The sequence below is a fragment of the Macrobrachium nipponense genome, chromosome 3 (assembly GCF_015104395.2).
Source record: "Macrobrachium nipponense isolate FS-2020 chromosome 3, ASM1510439v2, whole genome shotgun sequence".
NCBI lineage: Eukaryota > Metazoa > Arthropoda > Malacostraca > Decapoda > Palaemonidae > Macrobrachium > Macrobrachium nipponense.
In genome coordinates this window covers 33063729-33083345 of record NC_087202.1, presented here as the reverse complement: position 1 = coordinate 33083345, position 19617 = coordinate 33063729, and the positions used below count along the sequence as shown (strand labels likewise).

Here is a 19617-nt window from a genome sequence, read left to right as displayed (position 1 = left end):
CGGGAACAATTTCCTCCTGCTTGCTGTGAAGGGTTGCCAGACAGCCATCTTTTAAAAATAAGAATTACCTTTCTCTCGTCTCAGAAAAGTGACAAGAAAATTGTATCATGATACGTTATGCTTAATCAAATATCTTGAGATGTTTTCACATTTTTTCATTGTAATATTTTTAAAACTGGCAAGTTTTTAAGAATGAAATGATGATCACATTTCGGCCATAAAATTTCCATGACCTAGCATATGGTAACCTCTGAACTCTATGAAGTAGGCAGTAATATTTATAAACAATGCAATTACCTGGTTACCATCCTAATTACAAATGAGGTAAATCATACAATTTGTAAGAACCTTCCAGTACCACCGTACAGACTTTTTGCCAACTGCAAAATAGGTAACAAAAAATCAAACAATACTGCGGGTATTACGGAGTGAGGAGGACCCCTTGATTTTTTTGCCAAAATAGTGTGTACTTCCAATAAATACAGCATCGAAGAACAATATTCATCCTAAAATTGAATAAATTGGACACATGAAAGCTTTATGAAATTGTTCTTGTTGCTCCAGAATACTGACAAGATAATGCTGAAAAAAATGTTCTTCAACTTTGAAGAAATGCCTACTAATGGTGCAATCAAGTTAACTCTATGTTAGTAAAAATGTTGAATAAATTCAAATTTTAAAGTAGGTCTTTTACTACATACTCGTATGTTGGGCAAAAAGCCCAAAGGGATGGCCTTTTAACCGGAAAAATATTTTATATATATAGTGCCCCACAAATTACCAATTTGTTAAAACTTTCCCACTGCAAGCAATTCATTCAACATTAATAATGTTACTGAAAATTCGTTGCCAAATGATACCCCAGCAAGCAACTTCATATTAGCTGGTTCGCCTTTCTTAATTTGTAACCACTCAACCATCTGTGATTACACTACGGGAGGCAGCGTTCGGGGGATTTGAGAGAACTCTAAAGTCTACAGTTAGTGCTTGTATAATGAGGCTGTCAAGTTATTACAATGATGCCACTCTGTCTTGCAAAATCAAAAGCAGCTTGTGTTTTGTGACTGAGACCCCTCTCAAATTACAAGGTGTTCGTCCTGTTGAGAAAGCTTAACCTGTGACGCAAACTACTTGAGCATTCTAGGAAACTGTTAGCATCAGTGGCACCCACTGCTGTGCATCTGGCTGGCTTAATGCCAGCGACACCATCTCTCACTCAAATAAGAGTACTGGAGGAATTAATGCCCCACACACTTTCAATGATCATTAAAATTATGTCTGGTACCGTTCACTAATACTATTGCGTCCAACCACTTTGGGTCTCAATGTTGCTATAACAATAATGAGCTAAACATTTGTGATTAAGTTTTATCTGTATTCCTAAGATTCCCTACCTACGTTATTGTCCACTAAAATGTGCCTGTCTTGAAAAAAAGCAATAAGAATAAAAAACCTTCATAGTGCATGTAACCAGTACTTCCCAGTCACTATAGAAATCCACGCAACCTATGAGGAACCAACAACTCAGAGCAAATTTATATACTACACAGGACTTAATTTCTTGTCTAGGTGACGAACATCTAAAACTTTCCATTAAATTCAGGCCTAAGATGCCAGAACTGAATAACAGCTGTTGTGTAACTCATCCACGTCGTTTTCATTTTCGAGTGTTAATGGTTTGAAGGACAGTCCCGAGAGCATTTTTGCACACGAGGTACAAACTGTTTCCTTTGACAAAGGTGTGGTCTGATGAATCTGCAGTGTCAAAACATATAAACAATATTTGTAGAGCGCCGTTTCCATAAAACACTACCATCAGGTCCCTTGCCTCACAGACTGAGAGGCCTTTTACCAAGGAGGGCAAGTCTAAATTAATGTGAGCCTGCAGAAATATGATTAAAATCAATTGCAGTTTCATTTGATGTTTCCAAAACCTATGTCCATAATCACGAAGTCTTATAGCCAGCAGTATCATACCCAAAAATGCTGTTAAAATCATACATTACTTACATCAATTTGGTCAAACACAATTAGCTCCTACACTAACTTAGTGTACCTTGTGATTACAAGACCTGCTCCCACTACCGAGGCCAGATAGTGTAGCAATCCTGACCACGTAAGTGGATACAAATACAAATAAATCGACGAATGGCCTGGGTGGTCCCCGACACAGTGGTTCATTACCCCACCCTATCCAGAAGTCCACGTAACAACTGTTCCTCCCTTTCGGAGTTGAATAATTTATATTAGTACGAAGAAACCTTGAGGCCAAAAAATCTCATTTTTCAAAATTATATCAGGAACGATGGAAAGCATGCAGATAATAATGCATGATATATGGACAAGGATATTTATCGCCATTGCAATCCCTAGAAACTCACTCCTCCTTTCTCTCTCCCTGAGAGAACACTGACGTTCAGGTCTTTCCATCTGTTGTAAACCTTTGGATTTCAGTTGATGAAAAGCGTTACTCGGGCTGCCGTTGCATGGCGTGTGACGTCATATAGAGTACCGGGTACTTCCCATTCCCTGACTATATTATATTATAAAGGGCGACTATGGTAGCGGCAAATAAAGAAAAGCTGACAAGTGGTGCAGTGATATGCGGGCTCAACTCAAAATCTGGGTATCAGCGATCGATTCTCGAACCAGATAAGGGGCGAATGTACTTAGCTGTTGGTCCACTGTGGGGAGTCGCCGCAAGTGTTAAAAAAATAAAAGGGAGAAACTGAAAAAACACTAAAATTAGAGTGTTCACTGCTTCGTCAAAATTACCATCAAAACAGACGAGGTTTCACGAGGTCATCCTTACGCGAATGGTTTAGAACCTTTCATAAAACAAAAGCTATCTATCGAAAACAAATACCTACAAAGCAAATCCCTGTCTATATCAACTTATACTTTTACACTTCACGCTGGAATACTGAAGTTAAATTCTTAACGCATCATGCAAAGAAAATATGGAAAATTCAGCGCTGAATAAACACACGTTGTAAACATGAATGACATAATATAATAAGCAAATGGCTTTCAGAGAAAAAAAATCCCATCAAACAAAAGAAAAAGGACTGTCAGAGGAGCATCAGTAAAATTTTAATTTCTTCTCTACTCTCTCCCCTTACCTTTCCTTTTTAATAGGCATAAGGAAGGAGAACGGGTCAGCTGATGATTATTCACCTTGTGCAAATAGGGCGCACTCGCGCGCACACACACACACGCACATATATATACATATCTATATAGATATATATATATATATAATATATATATATATAGGATATATATATATATAACATATATATATATAGAACGTATATATATATCATATATATATATTATACATATAATACATATACATATATATATATATATATATGTATATTAATATTATACATATATATACATATAAATATTATATATATATATATATATATAGATATGTATATATATATATACATATATATATATTATATATATATATGATTATATATATAACATATATATACATATACATATATATATATATATATATATATAGATATATATATATATATTATATATATTATATATACTATATATATATATATATATATATATATATATATATATAATATATATATATATATCTATATATATATATAGTCGTTTCACGAAACTCGTTTTGGCAGTCTCATTTCCAACCTGCCACAAACCATCAAACAAAACTAGATACCCGTGCACCAGCCCCAACCCCCTCCAGCATGTTTCCCTACCCCTTATCCCCCTCCCCCAGCCGGCCCAACACACCGCAAACGTTTCCTGTCGCCGCATAAAAAGCCGCGGGGAGCGAGAGGAAAAGGATCAAGAAAGCAGAGGCGAAAAATTGCATAAAATGAGACGATGCGCCATTTTTCAATTCCTCCTTTTGATATTGTTTGATCAAGTGGAAAACATTTTTGAATGGGTATATGTCAGGTCGGGTATTCCAGAATCTCTCTCTCTCTCTCTCTCTCTCTCTCGCTCTCTCTCTCTCTCTCTCTCTCTCTCTCCACACGAGGAAGGAAAACAAGCGATGATTGGGCCGGGGAGCATTTGCATGTCTTACGTCACATTACATTTCCTAAAGACGACAGGCCGAGCCTTTCTTTGAATGGCACCACAATGGCAGCGTCAAAAAGAACGAACTCATGAGAGAGAGAGAGAGAGAGAGAGACAGAGATTAGAGAGAGAGAGAGGGAGAGAGAGAGAATCTTTCTCCAGACCTTGCATAACTACTATCAATACTAATCTGCATCTATTTGCTCCAGTTCCGTTACCTCTAGGTACCGATATCCACTACTTTTGGGATTCCGCCGATCGGAGATCAATTTCAATATCTTGGGTCCGACGCTTAAACCCCACCAGCCCCGACCCTGTAATCGCGGCCAACCGGCGCCCCTTCCCTTCCCTTCCCTCTTCCCCTTACAAGAATTCAAGAAGGGACCTTCCCTCCCCGCTCCCAAATTCCCCCAACCACCCCCTTTCAATCCTTCCCAGGAGGATCGGGGCTTCCAACTCCTATCTTTAGTATCTATTTCGTAATCATTTAATACTTCACTTCTGCTCCATACGAAATTATATATATATATATATATATATATATATATATATATATATATATATATATATCTACACACACACACACTATATAATATATATATCTATATATATATATATATATATACCCTATATATATATATATGCACACACACACATTACCTCAAGACGATGAGAAACCACGGATTGATGGGGAAAAATCGTTTGGCTTGGATCATAGCTGCAATAAATGATAAACAGTGTTCTTGCTCTGCATGTAGAAACAGGCAAGTATCTTTAAGGGAAAGAGATCACGAGATCTTTGGAAGAAACAGATGGATAAAGCGTTCCTTAAGTTCGATGGGCGACTGACCTCAATTCTCAAAACAGTTTGACATTCTGAAACTCAAGTTTAACAAGATTAAAAAGATGATTAGAAACTAATTGTCTTATCAGTATGCCAAACCTACTAGTTGTCTTATCAGTATGCCAAAACTACTGGTTGTCTTATCAGTATGCCAAAACTACTAGTTGTCTTATCAGTATGCCAAAACGCAAATCTTTATAAATACGGATATTCATTTACTGTGTTTGAAGGAAATTAAAAATTCTCCAAACAAATTTACAAACTTGGCTGCGATCATTAATAAGGAATTTTTTATTCCCGAGTGTTAAACTACTCTGAGGGCATTTAAAGGACTAAAAAAAAATTTGCTTTGATTTTATAATCTTTAAAAAACTAATGAAAAATAAAAATATGGTAGCCAAAATAGGTCCCTTCACGAACTACAAACCTATCTTACGTCACACACACACTTACATATTATACATATATAATATATATATATATATATATATATATATATATAAAATACAACATATATATATATCATAACTATATATATATATATATATATATATATATATATATATATATATGTGTGTGTGTGTGTGTGTGTATATATACAATATTTATTTTTACTTTCAAATACTAGGACAAAAGTATCCCGTTAAATGCTAAATTCATTTACTCTTTGCAGTAACTTGCCCTAAAGGAAATTAATTATAAGGTCCACTTACGTACTGTACTCAACAGCTCCATTTATGTTCACGTCACTCCCAGGTTACATTAAATCTGATACTAATGGCTTATGTTTGACCTAATATCTAAGAAGGTGGCGGAGGAAATTGAGAAATATGTTAGACGTCGATCCAAAATAGATGAAAGCATTTTGGATCACTGCAGGACTTCCAGCAAGCACCTACAGGGGGTTACGTATACCGAACTTTCAGGGTTCTGAGAATAAGGTATCCCGCAATCACTAAATCATCAGCCCAGCCTGGTCGTGAATTAAATATGCATGCATGCACGCGTGTGTGTATCAATATATATATATATATATATATATATATATATATATATATATATCAACACATACATAAAATCTCCACGTGTGTAAATATTTACATAAAAAGAACACACAACTTTGAAACTAACCTCTGTTTTCATCCCTGAGTAAGCAAGAGAGAGAGAGAGAGAGAGAGAGAGAGAGAGAGAGACGAGGACGAGAGAGAGAAGAGAGCAGAGAGAGAGGGGGGGGGGGCAATCCCGTCAAGCAAAAAGAAAGAGTCTGGGAGCGTTGTAAAAACCGACGATCACTCGAGAGGAAGTAGCAACATACGTACATCCACTGGGAGGATATCAATCGCAGCAGGAAGGGAGGACCTGCAATCGCGAACACTTACCTAATGACGCCTCTTTACTCTACAATGACAGCGTCCTTGACACTGTCATAAGACATAGCTCAAATTTTATTTACCATGTGAAGTTCAGGATAAAAATTAAACCAACCATAACCACAAGACTAGGCAATCTGCCGGATCTATATTAACACAGTTAACGGTCTGTATCGCCTATGAAGTCTCATCCACTCTCCGAACAGGGGAAAACACAAAAGTCGAGACAAGTTAAACTGACTGACAAATGCAAGTTAACTCTATACCCCAAAACGAGCTGCAATTTCTCTTTTACATTTAAATTCTGCAAACAATCCAAGACGTTAAAATTCTTCGACTGTCATGGGACTCAGTTGAATGGTTGAGTTTTCCACATTATATTGGATTACAATCTTCTTTTAATTTTGGGAAACGGATTTAAATTTCTATATATAAGAAAATTTTGCACCAAGTGTCGCCTGGGATTCGATGGTTAGGAATGTCCACCTCCATACATATATGGCCTAGCTAAGTCTGGTGGACAAGGGGAAAACTTCGGAAACAGTTGGGGATTAACCGGCCTCACAAACGGGTAGGTGCGATTCCTGAATGATCAAGGATCACAGAAAGTGCGAGCAAATGGCAGTTGTTTAAAAAATTTGCTTATCTACTCATAAAAAATAACGAAAATTGCCTTTTATTATTTTGTTAAGAGCATATTTTAAGTTTTTATCTACATTCCGACAAAACGTTTTCATAATTATCAAAATAACGTACAGTTGATAATAATGACGGGGTTGAATTACAAAAGACGAAAGAAGAATTTTCCCAAGAAGTTTCCTTCCTTAGCAAGCAGAGCAACCAATAAAATATAACTCATGGAGCAGCAGTCCTTAAAATAAATAATAAAATATCTCCTGATAATTTACGACTATCAATCAACTACTGATTTAATATCGGCAAAAGCCGAACTTCAGGGTTACACACTTCTGCAGTGCTAGTTTTAAATTGGCTTCCACCGCCTCTCAACTTTGGTGGTGTCCAAGAGCAACTTCGATAACTGGAAAGCGTAACGTAACTGGTGCGTTACATCTGACTGACTGAAGAGACTAATAAACGTCAATCTTTTCGGGTCATTATACAAAAAAACATTATTATAAACTACTAGCCACAATTAAGTGAAAGATTCTAAGTTAACGAATGCGAGTTTAAAATGCGTTGAGAATAGCAGTTTGTACGTTCGAGATTTAACAATTATAGGAAGAAAAATAACTACACATTTTGCGGTGGCCACACCCCGCCGCCCTCCCCCCACCACACAAACTAACACATTAAAAGTTAACGCCAACAATTTTAACCACAAAACCTAATTTCTGCTGAACCACGTTTGGCATTTGTCAAGTTTCTCAATTACGGAAATAGCCGCAACTTCAAGGGTCCAGGATTAAATAAACTTTTTCAAGAACAAAGCTGCATTCACAATTATCAAAATGAAAAGACAGCTACAAAATAACACGTCGTCTCAAAAACTTACGATCGCTGTCAGCGGCGAAATAAACGAAGCAACGACAAAGTATCAAATGTTCTTTCCCAGTTCCTTTTCACCCGCCACGCTCGTCGTGAGGCTTTCCATGGATAAACAAGTGAGCACCGTCACCGCACAGAAAACGTGAAGGCCGATTCAAGGAAGTTTGTGAATAAACGCCATTCTTGGAACTAGGAAGGAGCAGCTTAAAAATAAAATGTCACGGAGCTTCTGATACGAATTAAAAATCATAGAAGCTTGTTGTACCAGGCTTCCAGATATTCATAGTACTAAAGGTTCCATTATTAGGATAAATCATCGACATTGGCTTAAATAGAGTGAAAGAAATATTAAAACTTTTTTGAGATTTCATATTTAACCGCATGACGTGAAATAGATCATGACGTGAAATGGATCTTCCTTAAATTCGTAATTTAAGTAACATAAAATTTCATAACTACACCAAACGTCGTCAAATGTGACGAGAGCTAATATAACACTGTATTGCCAAAACCTAAGCACAGGTCAATGAATCTGGTACACCGTTCAAAAAATACAAAAGCAAAATTACACAGAAATATACAAATTTTGAATAATTTACCGTACAGCGAGCAAAAACCATAAAGACAAACATGCTTGGGACTTTACACTAATGAGTTTTGTGCAGAAAATGTGAAACTATAAGGATTCTCGCTTTTGAAAAGATCAGGTCTATTAGTGTCTCTCTCCAATTATTGATGTCATGGAGGGTCTCAGGCCATGATGAAATCCATCGGCGATCTCTTTGTGATGGACTAGGGCACAGTTATGACATGGCAAGTCAAACATTCTACGAAAAGTAAAAAATAAAAGACTGGGCTGATTCTCTCTTTCTCGTGTGTGAAAGAGAGAGAGAGAGAGAGATACAGCACTACTAATACACAGAGATAAAGTAAACAACAACAAAATGCCTATCCGACGTCATTTCGAAGTTGAGAATAATAGAGGTGACAACAAGTTAATCCTGTTCCTCCAGGTTTCCAATCAACTAAACAGCAACCAAAGATTACAATATATTATCACCTGTCTAAAACCGACTCCATTTACTTCCCATGTATAAAAAATATGGGAGATTTGGCAACGCTGTGCAAGAGCCGAGGAATCATGTCAACTCTACAAACAAAACACTGATATGTGACCCCTTTTACAATCTACAAATATAAGCTTACCACTGAACATAAGGTGATAATTTCCAAAATACAAAGCAGTACTCAAAAGGTATCGAGGCTGGAAATTCAAAATCCTAGGGGAAGAATCAAGTTTGCAAAAGACATTACTCAAATTAAACCTATCGGTTCTCTGCAGAGGCAATTGTCAAATAAGTTCTGGAGTAAATCTGTCCTACAAAATACGTTTTTATTTCCCTTCCAATCTCAAAAGGCCTTGCTGGTACGCAGCCAGCAAGTGTCTTGTAACAGGCATATGGAAACGCCAAGACTTTCTCCCACAAGATAACATCACCAACGAAGTGATTAACCCCTTCTGGTAATTCGATAGCCTTGTCAAGGGCTGAACTAAGCTAGTTATAGATGCGCTTCCCCCTCTCATCAATATCCATCGGGGTTACCTTTACTACTAGCACGCAATTGTCTTTTCAACAGGAAAGCATAAATAAAAAACTGGTAATATAACAAAAGTAAATGCACAACTACCCGGACTTTGACAAGAAGGTACCACACTGTATAGCAAAACAAACTAGAGCTAGCGAATCAAGTAAACTGAAGTGATTGTTGAGATGTAGATCTAGCAAGTATATATATATATATATAGTATATATATATATATATATATATATATATATACATACATACATACATACATACATACATAATATATATATATATATATATATATATATATATATATATATATATATATATATATATGGTTAATGGCGAAAAACTTGGTCCTACCAACGACTGCTCTGGAGTTGTAAATAAGACGGCAAATGACAGATTCAAAGAAAAGAAAAGAAGAGAGAGAGAGAGAGTAGATCAAGTCACTGACGATATTACAAAATTTCAAATGGAACAAGCAAAGCATCAACTAATTAATATATAAAATGCATGCATGTATGTATGTGTAACTGAATCACGAAAGTTTGGAACGTGATGAATCCATAAATAAAGGTATAAGGAGACAAACTATTGTTTTTCTTTCCTTCGTGGCTTATACCTTTATATATATATATATATATATATATAATATATATATACTTATTATATATCTATATATATATATATATATATATATATATATATAATTATATATATATATATATATATATATATAAAAGAAGCCCCCTCGCGATCTCAGACACCTGAGAAAGAGCCTACCGTCTGAGGCATCTTACAATTCAGTGTAGAACTTCCCTGCAGACATGACTCCCTTCACTCTCATCTTGCAGGCAGCTCGCCCTTCCTGGATATTGATGGTGGTTTCTTTCATATACCTTAAAACGCGCCATCTATCCTGCCCCATGTAAGTCTTCTCCTCCATCTAATTATTATTCCAACTTAAAGACTTCTTTCATCAACCTCTAGTTCTTCATTATTTCATCATAACCTAACCTGCGTAATCGCATTTGTTTAGGCCTTCACATGTGGCGACTTTTACATACTGTGCTAGTATAAAATGCCCAAATAAAATTATGATTACAATGGCAACAGTTCAACAATTACGCCAGGAATAAAAATGAAACAAAAACTCCTGAGACTCAAAGGAAAACAGACCTTCCTTCTCACTTTAATATATGTACTACTGTTTTATGAATGCATCTGTAGTATATGGTAACGTATTCTGATACATGTACACAATGTTCCCACAAGCACTTGTTCAAATTCCTTCACATTCTGTCAAGTAGTCATCGATTCGACGCAGACCCCCTCTAATTTACATGATAGATATAATTTCTGTGAAGGTCACCTTTCAATAGACACATATCCAATACGGCCAGTTCTTCAAAATCAATTTCGAAAATGATTCTGAGGTGACCTATAATATTCAAATGTGTCACCGGTTTGATTAAACATAAGTGGAAGTTGACGTTTCCGTGGTCTCCTCAATATACAGATCTATACATCTCAAAGTGAACGCAAGCAGCAATAAAAGTAAACCCACAAGCAAGCAAGCAAGCACAAATACTCATTATAACACACACACCACACTATATATATATATATATATATTATATATATATATATATATATATATATATATATATATATATATATATATATAATTGTGGCTGACACCGCAGATAGCAACTAGATTAGTAAAATATCCATGTGTACTCATAGAAACTGTCACAGTATGAATAAAAAGAAAGACCAAACGTTAAAAAAAAAAAAAAAAAAAAAAAAGAGAGAAAAAAAAAAAGTCTCGTATTTCTAAAAGAAGTCCACAGGAATCACTGTAACGAGACGAAGAAACGGCAGCCCAAAAGAGGTGCTTGAGGTTTCTTGCAGCAGCCCCATCCATCCTTCCCAATGCCGAGAGTAAAATCGCTTCGCCCTTACAACTCTCTGACGTTGTCACAGTTTTATCTATAAATAACAAGCCCCCCTCGACGGACAAGTCACAGGTGTACAAAAAGGCCAGGGAGTGGTAGGAGGGGGGGTAATCAAGAGTTCAGGCCAAGAAATCTCCACCTCTTCCTCCCTTCCCCTCTTCGGTGACAAAAGAAAAAAAAAATGTTTTTAAAGAGATGACATGAGTACGGGATATGGCGCAATAACGTTGTTCCTATTACACCTGCCGCCGAGGGCTGGCAAAGACCGGAAGGGGGGAGTGGGAGGCCTTCCATCACAAACACCTGTGCTAAGCACCACGCAGCGAGAGGCGCCACTTGAATCAAATACTCGGGGAAACCACACACCACCTCTGACGGCGACAACCGCACTACTGCCCCGCTGCTGCTGCTGCTGCTGCATCAACCAGGCAGGCACCAGCCGGGCTCAGCAAAAGGACCCCAGACTCACTCCAGGGCCCAAGCCACACCAACCAATCCCTACCTAGCCACCTGCCTCGCCCCTACCAATAACATTCCCCCTTCCCACTTTTTTCCCTGGAACCTTCCCCCAACATGTCGTTATAGTTAAACTAAAAATGATTTTTTTTCACGTCATTGTTGTAAACACTAAAAAGTTTATACTTTTCATATTCAGATTAGAAGTAACCAAACATGGATATTCTAATTTCTGCTCTCGTAAATATAACGCCAAAACGCATCCAAATGTTGACTGATTATTATGATATTGTCACGTTATTCTGAGTTAATTCAATTATATGAATTATCCCAAGAGCCAGGCATATGGACCACACATCACTTTCACAGATAAACATATTTGGGCCTATATATGTGTATATATATAAACACACAAACACGCGTATGTGTGTATATATTTTTATTTTATATATTATATATATGTATATGCGAATGAATTTGGACCTATTATACTCTGTTTCACTAGTACATTGGGGAAAATCAAATAACAAAAGATGGGGCTGTTAATCTACACCATTCTACATATGACATTTTTACATAAAAAACGAAAAACGAAAGAGGAACACTATACATATATATAATATTATTTGACACAATAATAACAAAAGCAAAAAAAAGAGGCAAGTGTATAACTGATCACCAGGGGTTTTTAGCAACAAATTTAATCCTGTGGATAAAAGAAAATCTATTAATGGCATGGATCTGCTTTTGTAAGTGTTATCTTCTCTTAGAAGTATTGAAAATCTATTTCATATTGGAAAATAATCAGGCTCCTCTTTCTTTAGTGTAAACAGAGAGAGAGAGAGAGAGAGAGAGAGAGAGAGAGAGAGAGAGAGAGAGAGAGACTTAATTTTGGTAAAATAAAATAAAATTCATTTATGCATGTGGTATGCCAGCAGCATGAGCACTTTCGCACAACCATACCCACAAGAATATCAAGACAACACTCCATGATTTTGTATTCCCAGAACAACGAAGAGAGCACAAAGCCTATGGTTACAAACTAGGTAGAAATGAACGACACAGTGACCGAGATTCTACATAGGTGGAAGCATTTAACCTACCCAGCCCATTTAAAACGTTCTCTCTCTCTCTCTCTCTCTCTCTCTCTCTCTCTCTCTCTCTCTCTCTCTGATCTGGAAAAGGACAGAATATATTCAGGAGCACACTAAATCCAGATGGGAGACGAGACCCTGGAACCCAACGCATGCAGTTCCAAAAATAGCTCGCAGACGCATATGAATTGACCCAAGTGTCAGAGGTCTGGCTAAATTATTCTCTGGCTCAAAGAACAACTGTTCTGAATAACGTCTTTAATGCTTTTATTTTCTTAACCACAACATCCTCAGGTGAAGTATCCGTTAAAAAAAATTCTTTTTAGCTGCTTACCTTTGTCTTGAGAAATATTCGTTAACTAATAACCAAAATCTCGCTCTCTCTCTCTCTCTCTATCTGTGTGTACTGTACATGTACGCCTACACAGCACAAAACATGGAAATCTCAATATTGAATGTGGCAGTTTTGGCGAAGCATGAGAGAAGAGGGCGGGGCGTCGGGATTACGGGAATGAGTGAGAGAGAGGTTTAGTGGAGTTTAAAGCTACTTTAACCTCCAAAACTGATCTTCCGGTGACACTGTCCCGCCACTGATCGGTAAAGGATCGAGTCAGCTCTCTCTCTCTCTCTCTCTCTCTCACAATACTCATGCTTTACACATACAATACGAACTCCTTCACATAATTTAAACTCTGATAAACAATATCTTGTTTTCTTGATAGACTACTTGTCGTTAATAAACCAGTGAGACTTACCCAGTATCCTACGGCTTAAACGCAAAAAGGGACAAGCCATGGAAGGACCCCACCTAGGACCAGGAAAAGGCTGTACTGTAGTTCTCTAGGTACCGCAAGTACTTCTCTTAACAGAGCCTTCCCGAATGCATAAAACCTGAAAGGTCCCCCTTAAGGACTTCTGTGTGGCGTTTGGGCAAGATCTCCATTTACTGCTCTCCTCGACAGATTCGAGTCGAATGTTTTCCAGTCCCACCTCTATAATAGCAGGGTCTGACTTGGCTTGAAATTTCATGAACTCTCATAACTCTACAAACGTTACTTTCGGAAATGCTTTCGCGAACTGCTGGTGACTGTATGCTGCCACCACTTCCTGGGCTTCTTTGCACTTGCCAGGTTTCGCGTGCCTACGGTTAGTTTGGAATTCGAAAAAACGAGATTAAACAGGGTTCACAGGTCTTTCAAAACATTCTCTTCTGCTATGCGAGACTCCGCCTTCCCCAGTGTTTCCTGAATTATACAGCTGTTCTGGTCTCGAATTCATCACACCTGAATAACTTTTACATTCATAAAAGAGGAGGCTATTATTAAAAATACATTAACTATAAAGCGTGGAGTCATTTATTACACGTGCAACGAGAGAAGTCTTTTTAAACAAGAAAGAACAAACGACAAGAGCCTTGGACAGAAAACACATTCCCGAATATACCTTTATCTTTCTCGACTTCGACCTCCCTCGCCTACAGCGAAGGGTGGAAACAGCAAGACGCTCAATTTTTGGCAGAAGTTTCCCATCAGTGTTTTCGGTGCTCCAGTTTCATATCCTCTTAGAAGCAGCCCCTACCCCACAGAGCTCCATTCCACTCCTTGTGTCACCTTTCCTGTCTGTCAGTCTTGCAGTCTTCTACCGAGCTGTCTTTTTTACTCTGACGCCCTACCAGTCAGGTTTCCTGTCAGTCTGTCTCTTGACAAAAGCCTCGCTGGCTTCTACCTTACTCTTTTCCTCCTTCTTCATCCTTCCCACCCTTCCCTCTTTTCTTTTACTTCTGTCAACTCTTGTCATGTGCTCCCTCCGTCATATTGGAAAAGAATGCTGTAATACTAGGGTCTCTCTCTCTCTCTCTCTCTCTCTCTCTCTCTCTCTCTCTCTCTCTCTCTCTCTCTCTCTCTCTCTCTCAGGATTGCCTTACTCTTAATTTAAGAGCGTTCCAGCCCAGTGTCAAGCTGTTCCATTTATGGCTTCCTTTAAGCTAGGATTTAGATAAACACAAGCAGAGATGATACCTACTTTACACAGTCTCGAAAAAAACAAAGCTATTCTTCATAGTGAAAATACATTATCAAAACTTTACGGTGACTTACTTTTAAATCATTCAAGGGACTGGATTCGGCTCACAGAAAAATGAACACAGAAATAATTTTATATGAGTAAAAGTCTATATGGATAAACTCACACACAAATAAACGAATATGCGTGTTCCTAAATGCGTAGAGTTATGAGTTACGTAAATGTTTGTACAGAATACACGTGAGCAGCATATGCATATATACATCCTGTTATCTGTGAATATGTGTAAATCCCAAATCACATGTAGAAATAGCTGCCAATTCTTTCTCTGAATTTGCCTCCACAGAGAAGAAACTGGTGATAAATAATGTTATTGAGTATAATATATATTCATTCACTGCCAAACAGACATACAAAATATACAAACAATATCAACACGCTACAAGGCGGAGATCAACCGTCTGGCAGATGGTCTCTCACATCCAAACCGCCCTTCCATCAGTTGCTTCAGAACAGGAGGAGCCGCTGCCACTCAGCTGAAATGCGACGCGGTTCATCAACGAAAGTCCAGTACTACTGGGACCACCGTCGGAGCCTGACTTGTAGCAGGCGGAGGCCGAAGGGTGAACGACGAGAGAGGGGACAGAGGAGAGCAACGCTAGAGATAGACGTAAGGACGATGGGGTCAATGCATCGCAGACTACCCGAAAACGGGGTCATTCAAATGCATCGAATTTGTGCAACTGACAAACTCCTGGCTCTCAGAGGGACTCGCGCTTTTGAAAACATTCCGGCGTCCTGGAAACTTTATTCCGAAGCTGCTAGTGTACGTGCGTGTAACGTACGAAAAGCTATGCTCTCTATTTCTCTCTCTCGCACTCTTACCAATACACCCACCCACATTATATATATATAATATATATATATATATATATATATATATATAATATATATATATATATATATATATATATATTCACACATCACATATACATACATACACTGAGAGAGAGAGAGAGAGAGAGAGAGAGAGAGAGAGATGTCATTGAATCGCACGTAACTTTCTATGTTCTCAAAATTAATCTACAGGCTAAAGATATGAAGAGCATACACTATCAAGCGACTTTGGTGGCTTAAATATGAACATCGCCAGTGGGGCAGGAGCTTGTCGTTCTTGAGGACTTTAACAGCTTCTGTTACCTCATTTGTGTAACTAACATCAGCATAATTTCTCAAATAATATTAAACTTGCAATGCCGTTAAATATAGTGTGACAACTTCGAAGAGCAAGCAAAGTTTCGACCTCTCTCTCTTTTTGTCCTTTCTTTGATTCATGTTTAATAATAGTATAAAAAGAAAAAAGACAATTCAGAACAAAACTTGACAGTATTTCCTCACACCCAAGATGGATTTCTACGAATAAAAATCGAAGTGGAATCTGCGGTGGAAGACAAAAGCTAAATTCAACACTGGAACGGAAGGTCTTTCTAAAGCAACGACAGGCAATTAGCCAAACTCTGTATACTTTAGAGGAAGAGAAAATCAAATAACCTTTCCCAGGCCGAGAGCAGTTCGGGGAAACAATGCACCCAAGCAATAAAGGTCCGGGGTATGATGGCTGCAATAGTTTGCAGGCAAGAGGAACCATAATAAAAAGAAGGATTATACAAATGCACAGTGTGCAAATAATTATAAAAGTAAAAATATTAATCAAAGTACTCGGCACCGAAGTTATTAACAGTAATCTTTATTAAACAATGTTAAAAAAAAACAAATGCTGACATATTTTCCATTTAAGAAACTACAAAATCACTATAAATCAGAAGTCTTAAGGAATACTCAGACTCTTCACCATTCTAAACTGAATATATTATTCAAGAATAGTTACATATATGTTACCATTTCCCCGAACTGCTTTTTTTTTTTGTGAGGGGGAGGGCTATAAATGAATTGAATTTTGGGTCTTCAATGCACAGAACTTAAAATTCATTTCTTTCTGAGTGTACATTAGCATGATAGTTCCAAGCACTAACTACAATGTTTAGCTGATGACAACACGCATGAGTTTGCATAACATTACTTGGGAATACTTTATAAAGCTTGCATTCTGCTGATGAAATTTGGAAAATCATATGTAATTGTCCCTGTCTAAGGAAATACACTACGTCTGGTGACTGCAGAATTTGGTCTTACGGTAGAAGCCATGGTTCTTTGCAAAGTGTTAAAAATCCCCAAAGACTATAAATAGCCTTGCCACTGGTATCAATTAATGTTTAAATTACTTTGGTTCCAATTGGCAATTTCTTAGTAATCTACCTGACACTTCCAATTTCAACTGTCTGAACTGTTACATAGAAAACTGCGCATAAAATGCAAGACCTTTTAGATGATCCCTGAGTATTCAACTGGCGCAGATTAAAACCTTTAACTTTATCTACTTCATTTCCTCAGCGATTCTAGATCACTGGATCCGGAACTTTTTATAAACATATTTATATAACTTTCAACGGCCCGCTAATATCTTTGGTATTGAAATCTTTTCATAAATTTTAAGAAATGGGGTTACATGGAATAGTGTTAGGGAAACATCTACAGCTTTTGGTTACAAAGGCTTAAATAAAACAGATGCCAGAAGCTAAACTGTTTTTGTTTTTTTTTCATAGGAAAGGAAAGCAAGCAGTGGTAAGGAAACCTTATAGATTTTGGTGCTCAGGTCTAACAATCTAAGCTGAGAATCGATTTATGAACTATGAATTAATTTATAAATTAAACTGGTAATGGCCACCTATTTTTTTTAAACGAGTAGACGAGTAGGAGCAGTATTCAATACATGATAGGATGCATTAAAAAATATGACTGCGTTTCTTTGCTGTCAAGTTAACAAACTCCATATCCAGAATACTTCTGGATTATCAAAACTATTATGAGGACTGTCTTCTGACTTCAGTACAGTCCGTAGTTGAATCTGCTTTGGGGTAGAAAGTCCCATAATACTGAACCTCACAAGTCCCCAATATCAACTCAAGCTCGTAGAAGACCAAAACCAAATTTTGATAGACCATGGACCTTGCCATCTTTCACGACACATTGTGACAAAATACCAAATTTGTAACTAATTTGTATTTTTCATAACTAACAAACCTGAGGTCTTAACATTAGGATTTACTAGCGCCAAGCTGGAAACCGGTAGAATTAAAATTACACTTGTGAGATCCAGGGACTAATGGCATCTATACCAGGTCACGGGGCATGTATACCCAGAATGCCCACGGCTACCTGTGACCCATCAGTTATATTTCTAACCCAGTTTAGACTGCTAGAGGGGTGGTTCGAGGTGGGCCTTTAACTGTTAAGACCTCAGGTTTGTTAGTTATGAAAAATACAAATTAGTTACAAATTTGGTATTTGTTCATACACGAAACAAACCTTCGGTCTTAACATTAGGATAGACTTACTATTGGAGGGAGGTAAGTCTCTACAACTGACTGGGAGTTTGCCACCTTATCCATTTCCGAATATATAGGGAAATTCTAAGAGAATGGACAATGAACCTAGGACCAAAGATATAAGCGGATCTATTGGTTTCCTCCCACTGGGTGTAGATACCATTCTACTGTTTACTCTTGTCCCTTGCGACTGGATCCACCTTCACCCTCTTTTCTTTTCCTTATTATCCAGAGGGGTGTGTTGCTACTGAAAGTATATCATCAGCTAAGATAGCTTCACAGTATGGCTGACCATCTCACCTGCATCTAGTCCGTTCCAGCACATGACGGTTACTCTCCTTCATATTGCCCGTAGTTAAAGGAGTAGGAAGAAAGTAGTAAAGAAAAAAGACCAGTCATCCCATTCATTCTACTTTCATACCTTCATCTTAGACTAGACGCAAACTGACCCGCCAGGGGCACTGGATGAACTATATCACTTGTTGGGCCGCCACCACTGGGCCCAAGGAAAAGGTGTCCAAGGATCTATGGGCAACATCTTTCAAATAAAATGAGGTGAAAGTTGTTTGGCGCTTCCACACGCCAGCTTTCAGAATTTATCACAGACATGTTCTTCTTAAATGCCAGGGAAGCACTCACATGATGTCATGAGCTCTAGCTCCCACCTGGCTATCTGACCCTCTGTCTTCTGCAGTATAAGCATTTCTGATCGTCTCCCTTAGCCAAAATGATATTGTATTCTTGGACACTTCCTTCTTGTTCCGTCCGTTTACTTACGAACAACCTCTGGCACCCCGGACCTGAGGTGCCTTGTTCTCTTTAAGTACTCCCTTAGTGCCCATGACGGGGCACAGGAGCAATTTCAAGCTTTGTCGTTGTCTTACAAAGTCTCGCCAAGGAAGGTATGGTAAAGGAGTCGAATCTGCCGTCTACTATTGTTGGATTTTGGGTCTTTGCCACGAATTCTGGGACAAACTCACACACCATTGATCTCCAACCTCTCGAGTGCTTTATGAGATATGAGAGGCCATGTAGCTCCCCCACCCTTTTGGTTGAAGCCAGGGCCAATAAGAAGACTGTCTTCAGGGTCAGGCTCCTATCCGTGGACTGCCTTAGTGGTTCGTAGGGGATTTTGTCAGACTACTCAGTACCTTGGTCAGATCCCAATCTGGGGCTTTAGCTCCTTTGGTGGCATGACTGTTCAAAGCTCCTCATCAGCATGGCCAACTCCCATGAAGACGATATGTCCACTCC

General features: G+C 38.0%; 1 protein-coding gene across 6 annotated transcripts in view; it reads right to left on the bottom strand.

Moving 5' to 3' along the window:
• LOC135221693 (transmembrane protein 47-like) overlaps positions 1 to 19617 on the bottom strand; it is a 445877-nt gene that overhangs the window by 41867 nt on the left and 384393 nt on the right. Inside the window, exon 1 of one of the 6 annotated variants that reach the window (XM_064259428.1) lies at positions 11712 to 11734. The exons of the other annotated variants lie outside the window; for them this stretch is intronic. The gene's annotated coding sequence lies outside the window, so the exon portion shown is untranslated. Of the gene's footprint in view, positions 1 to 11711; positions 11735 to 19617 lie in introns of those variants that run through there. 6 annotated transcript variants of the gene reach the window in all.